This window comes from Globicephala melas, chromosome 8 (assembly GCF_963455315.2).
Source record: "Globicephala melas chromosome 8, mGloMel1.2, whole genome shotgun sequence".
Lineage (NCBI taxonomy): Eukaryota > Metazoa > Chordata > Mammalia > Artiodactyla > Delphinidae > Globicephala > Globicephala melas.
The window spans coordinates 83,650,283-83,665,927 of NC_083321.1; the positions used below are offsets into that span (position 1 = coordinate 83,650,283).

A 15,645-nucleotide genomic window follows, 5' to 3' on the forward strand; every position below is an offset into this window, starting at 1 on the left:
CTTTTGTTTGGATGAGTCAGCAAACGCTTTTTGGAAACCCCAAATTCTCCACACCTCCTACCTGTCGCACCGCCCTAGTCTCGGAGCTCCCGCCCCTGCTCCTCAGGCCGCGTCCCCTTGGGAGGCGGGGCTGCGTGGTGACGCACGGCGAGTTCGCTGACGTCCTCGAGCCCCGCCCCCACGGGGCCGCACGCCGGCTTCAATTTCAGCCCGGCGGCGGCGTGGAGGCAGTTGAGGTCGGCGTCAACTGCAGATGTTGCGGGCTGGAGGCGGAGCTGGAGCGCGGCATCAAGGGGCGGGCCTAGCTGGAGCCGGTGGAACTGCGTCTTCTGGCTGCGACGCCGTTCCTGCGCATGCTGCTGGGCTGCAGCCGCCGGGCGGTGGGCGCCCAAGGGGCTGGGAGGCGAGCCGTGACCCCCAGGCAGATGTGGGCATCGTATCCGCAGCCAGGCCGCGTTCGGGCCATGATCACTCGGTGAAGCTGCGCCGCGACAGAGCGGCCAACTTCTTCTGGCGTTGTGAGGACCTGTGCGCGTTGCAGGATTCGGTGCCTCTGCCCGCCGTGCGCGCCTCCCTGCGGGAGAGCCTGCTGCACTTTAACGCAGACAGCCTCCGCGGGGTTGACTGGGCGCCGCTCCTGAGCACCGTCTGCCCCTGATCTGTATCCAGAGCTTCTTCCAGCCACGGCTTGGCGAGACAGGTTTGTAGTTCCCGCTTCCGTGGTCTCTCGTGTGGGCGCTGTGAAGCGGGGTTTTAGATGGTGCAAGGTGGAGGGTGGGCACTAGAACCGGCAACCAGTGCCCGGGTTTGCGTGCACTAGACGGGGCGTGCGGCCTAGGACTCCTACCAGCTCCGTGACCCCGGCCGAGTGCCCTAAAGCTTCTAGGTCTCAGTGTTGTCATCTGTATCATGGGCTTAACAGGACCCGCTCTCTGTGGCGGTTGCATGGACTCACTGTTAATGCTTGTAGACTCTACAATGTAGAACACTTAGCACAGTTTGGAGCATCGTTAATTGTTCCACAGATGTTACCTGGTCTGTTGAATGACTTTGTCTGGTACAGACCAAAGCGATTAGGAAATTGATATATCCCAGCTTCATTTCCTTTCCGTTAAAACAGGGCTCGGGAAAAAAAAATCTTTTTTTCAATAGTCGTATCATATAGTGGAAAGAGCACCGGTGTGAAGGCAGCTTAGGGTTTAAGTTCCAGGGTTTATGCTCTCTGTGGCCTGGGCAGGTTACTTTTGCACTACAATCCCACTTGTAAAATGACATTAAAAACCACTCTTTCTGTGGGTTCTTAGAATTAATTAAGCAGGTTATGTGTGTAAAGTATCCTGGCACTTGAATGAGTTGTCAGAACCAAGGGCTGCTGGAGACGATGCTTCTGCCCTAGGTAATCTCCCCTTCTACTGGGCGGCAGGTAAACACAAGCACAGTAGTCAGTACTCTGGAAGAAGTGAGTTCTGGTGCTACAGAACACAGAATCTTTTTTTTTTTAATTTAATTTTTATTTTATTTTGGAGTATAGTTGATTTACAATATTGTGTTAGTTTCAGGTATACAGAAAAGTGATTCACTTATACATATATCCATTCTTTTTTTTTTTTTTTTTTTTTTGCTGTACACGGGCCTCTCACTGTTGTGGCCTCTCCCGTTGCGGAGCACAGGCTCCGGACGCACAGGCCCAGCGGCCATGGCTCACGGGCCCAGCTGCTCCGCAGCATGTGGGATCCTCCCGGACCGGGGCACGAACCCGCGTCCCTTGCATCAGCAGGCGGACTCTCAACCACTGCGCCACCAGGGAAGCCCCTATATCCATTCTTTTTCAGATTCTTTTCCCATACAGGTTGTTACAGGATACGCAGTAGAGTTCCCTGTGTTATGCAGTAGGTCCTTGTTGATTATCTATTTTATATATAGTCGTGTGTATATGTTAATCCCAAACTCCTAATTTATCCCTCCCCCCCCACCTTTCCCCTTTGCAGAGCACAGAATCTTGGAAGGGAAAGTTCAGGGTAGGCTTCCTGGAGGAGGTGCCATCCTTTCTAAGGATATGTAGAAGCTCCTGGGGTGGCAGGAGGGAGCAGTGTGTGTCAGAGTTTGAGAAATTGTAAGAAAATATGGCAAAACTGAGGTACAGAACTGGAACTCAGGTTTTTGGGAAAGAAATGAGAGTTGATACTGGAAACCTAGTGGGGACAAACAGAAAGGGGCCTTGTTTGTCATGTCAGAACTTTGGATGTTTATCCTGAAGGCTGTGGGAAACACCAAAGAACAGTGAAATGGGATTCTGGTTTAGAGGCTCACTCAGACCTCCATGTGCAAGGCAGTTGATTGGGTGCAGGGTGAATTGTAATCTAAGTGTCACACTTAAGTTATAAAAGGTGGGACTGGATTTTGCACATCTGAGAGAGAATGGGTGAGGCCTGGTGACCAGTTAGAAAAGGGAGGGCAGCAAGCGTGGGTGACAGTTTACAGCTGCATCTTTTTGTGAGATACAGAGCACAGTAGAAAGGGAATGGAGGTGGCGAGAGGATCTTACTTAATCTTCAGTGCTTTAGAGGGGCCTGATAGACAGGTCTGGACCCAAGGTACAGACCTGGGCTTTTGGTGGGGACAGGTGTTTGAAGGCATGGTAGAGACTTAGGTTATCCACAAGAAGGTCCAAAGAATCATAGGTCTGAGAGTTTTTTAAGTGGGTATATTTGAGGATGTTTATAAGGTGAGAGAAAGTAGCCAGCAGAGGAAGGTTGTGAAGATCTAGGAGAGGAAACGATTGTTCATTTGTTTTCAAAAAGCTGAATACTTATCGTGTGCCTGGCCCTTTTCTAGGATCTGGGGTTCACATCATCTGTTATCTCTTCTGCAAGGACAGTTCAACTCATCCCCTGGTGAAGAGAAGTCAGATTATTCTTTGCATCCCATTCAGGTGTAAGAACTGTTCTGTATCTCTGAAGGGACTTTACTTAACCAGAGTAATAAGTTAGAAATCAAAAGAAATTAGAGCTGGAAGGGACCTTAAAGGCCACTGTACTTAATTTTGCCTGATGTTTTACATTGAATGTAAGAAAAATTTATTGCAGAGCCCATTCTCTTCAGAGTTCCTTCACTGAACCTTCTTTATGTCTTGCATCCAGTGGGTCTAGCTTGTGATTTTGACCTCCTCCTAAATTTGCTTCTTCATCCATATTACATTTTGCCTGGCAGAAACTATGGCAGAAGCTCCTGGGTGGTTTCACAGCTCCTGGGCTCAGTTCCTCTAAGTTCATCTGCCTACTCGGGTTGAGTGATCTGCTAACATGAAAAGATACGCCTAAAATAATGCTGCTAATGGCTTGCCCACACAGAGTTAGTGTACACTAGCCGCCCAGCGTGTGCTCTGCACGGAGGCATGAGTCTGAACTGTGCTTGGCCCAGCCTCATGGGGCTCTTTGGCCCTGAGGAAGGGGAGCTTTTTGTGATCACTCCCTTTATCTAATTGGTCCTTCAGCAGCGGGGCGCCTTTTTCTAATCAGCGGAGGCACCCTTACTCAGCCAGTGGTAGCCCCAGGCCTCATCACCTGTGGGATACAAGCCATGCTCTCTCCCAGGTTTGCTTCGGCCAACATCTCTATTTTCATTTATGTCTCTTCTCACACTGGGACCCCTGGCCTTTAGTCATCCCCACCTGCAGTATTTACAGTGTGCAGCAGTTGTTAGGCTTGAGTGTCTTTGCACAGGTGCTCCCTCTGCAGTTAAGGCACTTCCTCCTCCAACTCTGCGTAGTCTCATCTTTCTAGATTGTACTTCAGGGTTATCATGAAGCCGTCACTTAATATAACTTTTTACCTCCATAGGAACCTCTGTGCATAAAGGTTATGGTTCTTTATCTCATGTGATTGAAATTTTTAGTTTATACATGTCCCTCCTTAATGAAGGCGTTAAGGGCAGGAGTCGTTTCTAATCCTTAGCAGAGCAGATGCTTTTTTTTTTTAGATGCTTTTTAATGATGATAAAATGTATGGTTTAAATCACTCATTTTACAATAATTTTGCTTTAGGTTCTGGCAGAAATAAAGTTTACAGAAGTCGTGTTCCTGCGATAAGAAATAAAGATGTGACCTTCCAGTTGTGTAAAGCTCTTAAATGTTGTGTAAGTGTGTCGGGTGCGCTAAGGAACCTGGAGCTAAGTGGGCTAGTTCTGAGAGAGAGAGAGACTTAACTATGTTAACAAAGGTAAGCCTTCACTGTGTCCTGCCAACATTTGATAGTTGCTTTTGGGGCAAACTAAACCAGTAAAATTTTAAACTCTTCCTCCACATTAAAGGGATTGAATAGATTGGCCACTTTGGTGCACCTGTGTCCTGCAAATTGTCCAATTGGAGTTGGAGGTTTAGAAAGTGAGGTTCAATCTTGTTTAAGTCTCTTCCCATCAGGCTGGTTTCATGATTTCCTACACACCATGTTACTTCCTGTCTACCTTTTCTTGGTGGTGTTCATGCCTGGATTGTCTCCTATACCTGCTCAAACCTTGGTCCATTCTCACTTGTACCATGAAAGTTTGTCATGCTGGATACTGTCACAACTAATTTTACTTAAGTTTGTGTTAAGCCACAAACCGCACATTTTGTATATTTTCTGTTTTTTTGTGTTCGTCTATATTTTTATGGTTTCTCTTCAAGAAGTATTATGGGAAGGGAAATAGCAAGATGTAAAGAGCAAAAAAGTCATCATTCTCTTTAAATTGTTAGAACATCTATCTGCAATCATAATTATGATGCACTGTGGTATGTGTTAAAATAGGAAATATATGTAACGTCCCATAGGAGCAGCATACTCAGTGGTGTTAGTAGGGGTGTGTCATGGAAGTAATCACAAAGCAGGTGACTGTTGGTTGGGGTCCTGAAACATTAGTGTGTGTTCCCTGTGTCCAGTAGCAGTCTGGAGGGGTCAGGAAGCCTGCCTTTCAATTTGAGGGAACAGAGGGTTTGAGGTCCTCTCTCTTATATTGCTCTAGTATACTGCATAGCACCTAATAAAATACTGGGTTTATAGTTGACGTTTAAATCGCTGATTGATAATCAAGATTGGGGTGTATCTTTAGAAATGAAAATAGGAAGAATCTTATGCTTTTTCTTTTTTTCTTTTTTTTCCTATATCTGAAAAGGTATGTAGTACTTTGCTGAATGGTTGGGAATAAAGTTTGCAGTATTCAGTGTATTCAGTTTTAGTATCTAAATAGAATTAATCTGTTGCTGTAAACTGGAATAACACTTTGTTACTGACAAGTTTTAGAATGCATCTGTTCGTCAATTACCTGTTTGGGAAGATTGTAATTAATGATTTTAAGAATGTGGCTATAAACCTCCAACTGAAGAAAAGCAAATAAGTTAAGATTGACAGATGTATAGGCTCTTCATCTTATTGTGTGTGTGGTTTTTTTTTTTCCCTTTAGTTATTTGTCAAGGTATAAAGAATTCTATCACACTTAAGTAAACTTCACGGGGTGTAATCTGACATGGCAAGGAGCAGATCACATGGCCTAGATCTTAAAGGTGATTTTATGTTTAAACTTTCATGAAAACATGTGATTGAAGCACATTAATATATTGATATAGATGGCAGTTAATTTTTGTCTTTTGATACATGTGAGTGCAGCTTTCATTTTGCTAAAAGAATATGACCAGTTTTCAGTTTTGGATTCTACCATTTAGTAAAGACAGTCCACTTAATTTTAGAAATAAGAGATTTAATATATAATACATAATAATACTTTTATGTATTTTTAGTTACTGAAAACATTTATTGTAATACTGTGAAGAAACTATGCCATTATAGTCTTCAAGACTTAAATAAATCAAGTGTTTATTAGCTGCTGTAGTTTTTAAACTAATAAAAATCAGTACATCAGCAACTTGTAAATATAGTTTTTAAAATAATACCTTAACAACTTTACAGTGGTTATAATTACTATATTTCAGCCTAACGTTATTTAATAATTTGACATGAAGCCTTTTTAACAGTTCGCAGGTGCAGATCAGAGATAGGTAAACTATGGCTGGTGGGCCAGATCTAGCCCGTCACCTGGTTTTGTAAAGAAAGTTTTTTTGGAACATAGTCACACCCATTGTTTACATGGTAGTTATGGCTACTTTCACCCTACGCCGGTGGGGTAGAGTAGTTGCAACAGAAACTGTAAAGCCCACAAATCTGGAAATGTTTAAATTTAGATTTTAAAAATTGAAAAATTCTTTGAACCTATACAGGGCAAGTCCATTGACCCCTGAGGTAGAAAACAGTCAAGAACTTGGGTGCCGAAGCCAAATGGCCTAGGTTCAAATTCCCTTTCTCCCATTTCATAGCTAGTGACCATGGGCAAATCACTTAACCTCTATGCCTCATTATGAGGTTTAAATGAACTCATTTGTATAAATAGTGCTTGGCACATACTAAGCACTGTGTAAGTGATTGCTGTTGATTCTGCTTGGAGCTTTTATAAGTTATTGTTAATAGAAAAATGACACTAATGATTTTCCTTTTAGAGTGTCAAAGGCACTTTGAGTCTTTTATTTTTTCAAGAATGTAATAAGACTTTTTTCATTTACAGTCAGTGTTCCCTGTTACCAAAATTTACTTTATGAATATAAAGAATTGAATGTCTTTAAGACAGTACTTGTGCTTAGATGTCAAACCATTATCTTCCCAAGGCACATCAAACTGGCTCTGCATAGTCCAGGCCTCTAAAGCTTGTGTGCATACCCTAGGTATCATGTGTATCCATTTTGTAAATATAGTTTTTAAAATAATGCTTGGGACTTCCCTGGCCGTCCAGCAGTTAAGACTATGCACTCCCAATGCAGGGGGCTTGGGTTCGATCCCTGCTCAAGGAACTAGATGCCACATGCATGCCATAACTAAGAGCCCACATGCCACAACTAAAAGGTCTGGCATGCAGCAACTAAAGACCCGGCACAGCCAAACAAACAAACAAACAAATAAATAAATAAATAATTTTTTAAAAAAATAAGTAAAATAAAATAATGCCTTAGGAGTTAGGAAAAGAAAATATTAGAACGTTTTTACCTTTGTATTATTTTTTAAAAATCTGTGTAGTTTATAATGTACATAAATTATATGTATGGAACTTTGTGTATATGATTTGTTAATAAATAAGATGCATATTAAAAAGTTTTCTTATGGTTTGCGCAGTCAGGTGTTTGGAGGCCATTGGAGGACAGAATGGTGAAATCAGCAAAGATAGAATTTAGAACCAATTCCCTGACTTAGAACATAATGAAAATAATTCATAGACTGTAATTGAGTTGTCCAACTTCACATAAGTGTTCAAAAACAGGACATCCAGTGGCTAGAATCTAATCACTGACCGACTAGAATCTGGGTCACTGGACTCGAAAAACCAGAACTGACTGTTTAATTTCTCAGGTTGATGCTCCTGGCATATATGCTTGATATGTGTGTGTGTAAATCTCTGACATAATAAGCCATACTCAGTAGGCACACCCTGTTTCCTTATTCAAGCATCTTAATTTCATCCCATTAAATCTTTGAAATATCAGACTATCAGAAGGCACGAAGAAACCTGGGCTGAGAGTCTTCTTTCCAGGAGACCTGATCTTGACTCTATGGCTGGTTTGAGGCGCATCACTCTGAACTGCAACACACTCATTGGTGACCTGGGTGCCAGTGCTTTGGCAGAATCTCTTAGTGAGGATTTATGGCTTAGAGGTAAATTCTAAAATTGAAAATATTGAATTTTTAATATGATATATGCTTAGCTTGGCATGATACTGTTGTGATAGGAATTTTTTTAAGCCTCATTTTTCTGATAGCTTTTATGTTGCTTTTAAACTTTCTCTAAGAGTTGCATATATTCTTTACAGAAAATACAGAGTAACAAGAGAACAATTACCTATAATCTTAATACCCAGACATAATCACTGTTCATTTTGGTGTATATACTTTCAGTCTTTTTTTTTCTATAAATATATTTGTACACTTAGGGATTACAAAAATAGAATTGTAGTATACTTGCTATTTCATATTCTTGCTTTTTTCACTTAATGATGTATCATGTAGTATTCCATCGTATTGATGTCCCATAGTTTAATCAATTCTTTGCAATTAGATTTAGACAGTTTATTTTTCCCTGTCAGAAACAATGTGAATACATTGTATATACATCTCTGTGTCCATCGGGATTACTTCTGTAGAATAAGGTACTAGAAGTGGAATGACTAAGTGTGACATATTTTTAAGACTTTTCATACACATTGCCAAATTACCACCCAGAAATGCTATGCCAATTTGTAGTCCACCCCAACAGTGGATGTGAAGCCTGCCTCTCACAAACACTGGCTTGTAGCACTTTTAAAAACTGTAAAACTACAAAAATGAGTACCTCTCCCTTTTTTATGCAAGTAGGATTACTCCAAATTTTGTAACTTTTTTCAGTTAATTTAGTATGAGCATCTTAGCAAGTCAGTAAATTTGCATCTACTGCATCATTTTTTGTGACTGTTCAGTGTTCCATTATATGAATATGCCACAGTACACATAGCTTATCCATTCTTGTATATAAGCTATGTCCAGTTTTTCAGTTACAAATAGTACTCTGATATATATCCTTACCTATATCTCTATTTCTTTTGGTTAAATTCTTAGAAAGAGAGTTGTTGGATCAAAAGGGTATAGACTTTTTTTTTTTTTTGGTATGTGGGCCTCTCACCGCTGTGGCCTCTCCCGTTGCGAAGCACAGGCTCCGGACGCGCAGGCTCAGCGGCCATGGCCCACGGGCCCAGCCGCTCCACGGTATGTGGGATCTTCCCGGACCGGGGCACGAACCCGCGTCCCCTGCATCGGCAGGCGGATTCTCAACCACTGCGCCACCAGGGAAGCCCGGGTATAGACTTTTTAAAGGCTTTTATTACAGAGTCTTGGCTTAATCTGATAGGAGAATAACCACATGTTGTTTTATTTTGTATTCCTTTGATTTACTGGTGAGGTTTACTGGCTGTTTGTATTAATTTGGCTAGTTGGTTAATTATACCCTGTGTCCATTCTTCTGTAGTGAGAGTTTGTAAGGGTTGTATCATATCCTGTCAGATCCATATGTCTGACTTTCTATTTCCGTGTGTCGTGGGGTGTTGAAAGACTCCAGTTATTTTAATGTGATGGTCCACACAACACTTAAAAAAAAAAACTCATGGTAGTTTCCTTTCATGTAATATTTTTTAACATTTTTTAACATTTGTGATGATCCCTTTTGTTTAAATGAGTGTTGCTCAGCCCCAGAACGACTAGAATTCATGATCATTTGTTCTGATTTTTGTCTGACCTTTTACGGAGAGAGTTCTTGACCATCATACTTTCATGATAGGTTTTTAGTATGTATTCTCTATTCATACATTCTTCGAATTTATTATTATTTGTATCCTCTTAGACTTGTCTTTTTTGTTCTAAAACTAACAGTTATTACATTTCTTCTATTTTTGTTTTCCCCTTTTAACTAGTTTCATGTGTGATTTGGAGCTCAAGATCACGATCAAAAGAATGCAGTGCATTTCTGAGCTCCACCAGTTTTTGCTTGTAAGGTTTACACTGCCACTGCCGCCGTTGCTAATTATGAACTGAGATTCATTTTGTGATGTTTTTTGCTCATAGGTTATATACAGTAATTCTTCAGTTCTGTAATTGTAAAATATGTTGGATGATTTATTGGTACTAAAGGCAGGGTTATCATTGCACATCCAAGAAGAGGTTTTTAAATTGGATTATGCATTATGTGTGTGCATATATGTTTCTGTTTTTTTCCATACCCAAAATTACAAACCTGCCATGACTTGTCTTGTGCAGGACTCTTCCACACGTGAGAAAATGAGAGTTGTCTCTATGTTAAATCTGTATAGAGTTAGCAAGTGACCTTTTGTCTTTTATCAACAGCACTTGATCTGCAGCAGTGTGGCCTCACCAATGAAGGAGCGAAGGCTTTACTAAAGACCCTTGAAACCAAATAGAGCTCTGCTCATTCTGGATATAAGAAAAAATCCACTTGTTGGTATGCGGTCACTTTTTTTAATTGATAAACACATAGCAGAACAAAAAGAATTTGTTCACATATTGACAATTTTTAAAACTTAATGTGTTTAACTTTCCTCATCGTATACAATTGTCCCAATTGTCCCTTGAACAACTTGGGGGTTAGGGGTGCAGACCCCTACGCAGTTGAAAATCTGGGTATAAGTTTATCGTCAGTGGTTCCACATCTGTGGATTCAACCAACCTTGGATCGTGTAGGACTATAGTACATATTTACTGAAAAATATCCATGTGTCAGTGGACCCGCGAGGGTCAAACCCATGTTGTCAAGCATCAACTGTACTTTTCTAATGTTGCACTCCCTTATGTTTTTAGCAGATAATGTACTAATTAAAGTGAGTTATACTTGTAAATTGTTCTTATCTCTACTCTGAATAGAGGTGAACCTAGATACTAAGCCTGCTTCCACCAAGAGCATTATTTCCTTCTTGTGCAACCTCTGAATTTTTGCAAGGAATACTTTATTCATTTGTCAGTTTCACAAGTAATTTTTTTAATACCTTCTGTGTGCCAGATACGGGTTTAGGCACTAGGGATAAAGCAGTGAACCAGACAGACAAAAGTCTTGCCCTCATGGAGCTTACATTCTAATGAAGTAGTTCAGATAGAAATGAGTAAAGAGATAAGTAATATAATTTTAGACACTAGGAAGTGGAAAAATACCTTAATGTAAGGAGAGTCGGGGGGGCAGGTAGGACTCCATTGGATAAGTTTGTTAGGGGACAGCTTCACTGGAGAAGTGGCATTTGAATGGAGACCTGAATGAAGAGAGGAGCAAGCCATGGAATAACTGGAGTAAGCACATTCCAGGACAAGGCGGCAATGCATATGCAGTCATGTAGGTGGGTGGAGTATTTAAGGGAAAGCAAGGAGGCCAACATGGCCAGAGTACTGAGCGAAGAAGAGTGTGGTATGACATGAGGTCAAGGAGCTAGCCAGGGGTCTGCTTTTGTAAAGTCTTGAAGGCTGGAGTAAAGATGTGGATTATTCTAAACGAGTAGAAGGTTTTGAAGTGGAAAAAGGCATGATCCAAATAGTACCTCAATAAGGTGACCTGGTATAGAGAATAGACTTGGGGGGATAAAGAAGAGAAACAGGGAGACCAGTTAGGAGACTCTCACAGTGGTCCAAATAAAGAGATGTTTATGGACTAGCTTAGGTTGGAAGTTTGGACCAAGTGAAAAGCAGTTTAATTCAGGTTGTGTTTTGAGGGTGTAGCTAACAAGACTTGCAGATAGATTAGATGTGGGGTATGAAGGAAATAGTAACAAGGAGACAAGTCGTTGATGATTATGTGTGCAACTGGGTGGTATCACTTAGAAGAAGGGGGCTGATGGGGAGCAGCTTTTGAGGGAATATCAGGACTTTGGTTTGTTATCTTGGATGCCCTTTAGGTATCTAAGTGTCTGGACAGTGCTCAGACTATACTTTCTATCCAAAGGTGTCCAAAGCCTCTTTAGATGCAAAATGTTTAAAGTTGACCTTTGCTGCTGCCAAAATAGTAGCCACTGGGGCAGTCTGCAAGGTGGCATCTTAGGTTTCTGAGGAAGAAATTAGAATACACAAAGGGGGAAATAAGTGTATAATTACATAATATAGATTTCATATTTAATTTTATGGGAAAAGCAGTAATTAGTTGGCTTTTGGTTTTAAATGGAAATAGCCACTCATTGGGAAATAATTACTCTAACTTCAATTTATTTTATCTAGATCATTCTGTGATAAAAGCAGTTATCAAAAAAGTCCTCCAGATGGAAGGAGTGCCAAGTCAGAGGTATATAACATGTTTTAGTTCTTTCGGAAGAATTTCTCTTTAATGGCTTGTTTTTTTTCTTTCTTAAAAGAATATTATCAAGGTACTTTCTGCCATCTTAAAACTAAGTTTTTAGTCACATGAAATGTGACTGTTTTTGAAAATGTTGTGTGATGCTTTAATTTAGGTTCCCAGAAATGCAGATTGAAAACCTTTATTAACTTAAAGTATCTTAATTTCCAATGAAGATCAAACCCTCATAGATTACCTGTGACTTAAATGGCATATTTATTATTTCTCTCTCAGTACCGGTGGATAACTTCTCCATCGGTGAAGGAACCATCTAAAGCTGCTAGACAGAAAAAGAGAACTATAATTTTGGGAAGTGGTCGAAAAAAAGCTACTATTAGAATTGGTAACTTTTTCTTTTTTTTAATGCTACTAGAACTTATACCCCTTACGTTTTCCGATGTGCTAAAATTAAAATAGCCTTAACAGTTAATTATTTCCTTAATGGTAGCTGTTAATATTATTTGTGGTTCTTATGGAACACATCTAGGATGTTCCTGACACATAGTGTTTAATATGTATTAGATATTAATGATATTAATTTTAATATGATAAAGCTGTTGAAGTGATCAAATCCATATCTGAGGTCACCTTTTCTCACTTTCATGGGGATCCAGGCCTTAGGAAAGAGAGGGAAGCATGTGATGTGTCTAGTGACAACCCCAAAATAAAATAAAATATGCAGAGCCCTTGGCGCTTTACAGATATTAATACATTTTATTATCTTCACAACCCTGTGAACAGACAGTGTTTTACAGCAGCGCAGACAGGTTAGGGTCATGTGCAGCAGGGAAGTGGGATCAGGCAGGATAAGAACATGGGGAGAGTCGGGGGACTGGTTCCAGAGCCTTTAGTAAGGAGACAATAAAAATCACAGATGATAATGACTGTTTTTTCAAAATGCAGGAATCAGTGGAAAAACTAGAAATGATCATGTTCAGAATTGTGATCGGTTATGTCTAAATATGTAAAAGTCAGTTACTTTCCCATTCTCCAGAAATAACAATAAAAAACAAGGAAAGATCCCATACGCAGTAGTCACAAAAATTAGTAAATATCTAGAAGTCAGTTCAGTGTTCGCCTGAAAAAGTTAGTGCAGAAGGATAGATGAAACATTTTAAACATATATGTTAACATTAATAAAATGTAATGTTAACATATGAACTATCAACATATAAAGCCACTGGCAGGGGGAAAGACAGATTGGTGGAAAAGTCCAGCAACTGGTCCATGTTTACTTGAGAATTGCATTTTAAATTAGACAATTTTAAAGTCTGACCTGACTTTTTGTCTAATTGACTGATTGAAGCATTGATAATTCATTTAAACAGAAATTAGATATTTGCATCACAGCATACACAGACCCTCCGCAGTCTGCAGTCCTGCCCCCAGCCAGGCACCCAGCACCCCAGATGCTGCAGAGAACTTGCTGGGGTCCCCCATGCCTTGGCAGAGACAGTTCTCTGCCAGATGCCCTTCCTTCGTCTCCCCTGTCCTGACCCCTCCCACCTCCCTTCCTCTGAAACCTTCAACCTTCTCTCCGTCAGAGTTACTTGCTCAGCTCTGTGCTTCCACAGCGCTTGTCCTGTGGAATTTGAATTCCCTCCACAGCCGTCTTGCTAGGTTGGGAGCAGCCAATTCCCCTTCATCTTTTTCTTCCTTCCCTCAGCCCCACACCAGGGACACTCTCGGGCACCGTGCAAATTTAATCTTCAGTTTCTACTTGTTACGACATTGTTGCTGTCATGGTACCACCTACGTTCACAGTAGTATGGATAAATGTGGGGGGGGACGATTGTAAATACAGATTCTTTGTAAATCCAGGTTTCTAATTCTTCCCCTTTTTAATATTTTTCCCCTTAAATCACGTGTCCGTTTTGCTGCTCCAGCTCTATAATTGGACTGCCGCCTGGGGAACCTGAGGCAGCAGAATATCAAAGAGGGTAGACACTAAATTTTTAATGTAAATGTCAACCAGGATACCTACTACCTGTGCAAAGGGGGTCCCAGAATTCAGGCTCAAAGCCTATTACCAGATACTTGGTTTCCCTGCTTGTGTCTCTTCTGTCTGTCAATGTGCACTTGACTCCTATCAACTTTAACAGGAATTATGTGTGTGCCCTGAGGGACGAGCATAGCTTTTAATGGGGACTTCCTCACACTGCTTTTCTTTGTTGTTTACTTTTAATGAATCCCACCCTGTAGAAGTGGAAGAATAAAACAAGATGTGCTTGAGAAAATGGAGAGAGTTATTACATATTTTCCTTGTAATCCAGAATAGCATGTCAGCTCTTCTTCTGTTTGTCTCCTTTGGTTGTCAGTGGAAGATAATTTTGGCTTACTTTCCAAATCAGAAACTGAAGTCCAATACTAACGTATCCTAGATGAAACTTGACCCATTCATTTTTGAGAGTCTGTATGAGCCCTGTGCAAGGTGCTGAGAATAAAAAGACAAATTTATTGACTTCAGTAGATATTTACATAGCATTGAATGTGTTCCAGATGCTGTTCTGAATTTTATCAGTTATCTACTTTTGCATCATAGAACACTTCAAGACAGTGACTTAAAACCACAGCCATTTCTTTTGCTCAGGATTCTTTTCAGTCAGCAGGTCAGGCTGGGCTCAGTGGGGTGGTTTTTTCTGCTGGTCTCATCTGAGATCACTTATTCAACCAAAGTCATCTGGTGATCCACCTAGAGTCTAAATGGCCCCCCTCATCTGTCTGGCAGCTGGTGCTGGCTGTGGGCTGGGCCTGTTATTTCCAGCAGGCTAGCTCGGGCTTGCTTACATGGCAGTGATGTTTTAAGAGGGCAGGTATAGAAGCTGCATACCCCTTGAGGCCTCAGCTTGGAAGTTGCACAGCGTCACTCTTGTTGCAGTCTCTTGGTCAAAGCAAGTCCACAAGGCCAGCCCAGATTCAAAAGGTGTGGAGCACTACAACCCACCTCTTGCTGGGAGGGCTGCAGAGAATTTGTGGCCATTTAGTCCTCATATCAGAGAGGCACAACAGAGAGATTTAGTAACCTGTTCAAGGTCACACAGCTTGGGACAGTACAGTGTTTTAAGTGCTTTGAAAGCTGCTGCTCATTATTTTTAAATCTTACAGCCACTATTTGGACCAACTTATTTTTTTTCTCTGCAGCCTTGTAGAGAAAAGGCCTCATTCACATTGCTGTGTGGCTGCCATGGGTTGGAAGTTTCATATATGTTGTACCACTGAACTGTCATGACTAGTATGAAATGGAGATATTATTATTATTCCCAATGTTCAGATGAGGAAACTGAGACTTTTGGAAATTAAGTATGAGTCATATAAGAGAATGTTAACTCACTGTTCCATATGCAAGAGTAGTCTCCCTAAGTAAATTATAAATGTCCTGGCACCGATCTTTTTTTTAATCTCTTGTTTGCATCTAGAAAATGGTTTTTAAAACTTTTCTGTTGCTTTGTTAATGGCAGTTGCACATTGCAGAAAAATAGCTGGAACAAAAGACATGTTTTTCAGATGTCCAGTGGAGCCCCCAATAGAAGCAGGATGAATATTCCATTCTGCATTGGCAACACCAAAGGAGATAATGCTTTAGAAAAAAGATTTCTCGACAAAGCTCTTGAACTCAATATCATCTCCCAGAAAGGGCATAGGTGGTGAGTACTTGTCCCATCCAGAAGCTTGTCAGAGAATTGGTTTAGTTTTCAGACACTGAAGGAAACACATCTAGGAGCC

At 40.9% G+C, this 15,645-nt stretch overlaps 1 pseudogene; it reads left to right on the forward strand.

Moving 5' to 3' along the window:
- Window positions 1–216: 216 nt before the first annotated feature.
- The window catches only part of LOC115844679 (centrosomal protein of 78 kDa-like), a 64,039-nt pseudogene continuing 48,610 nt past the window's right edge, over window positions 217–15,645 (forward strand).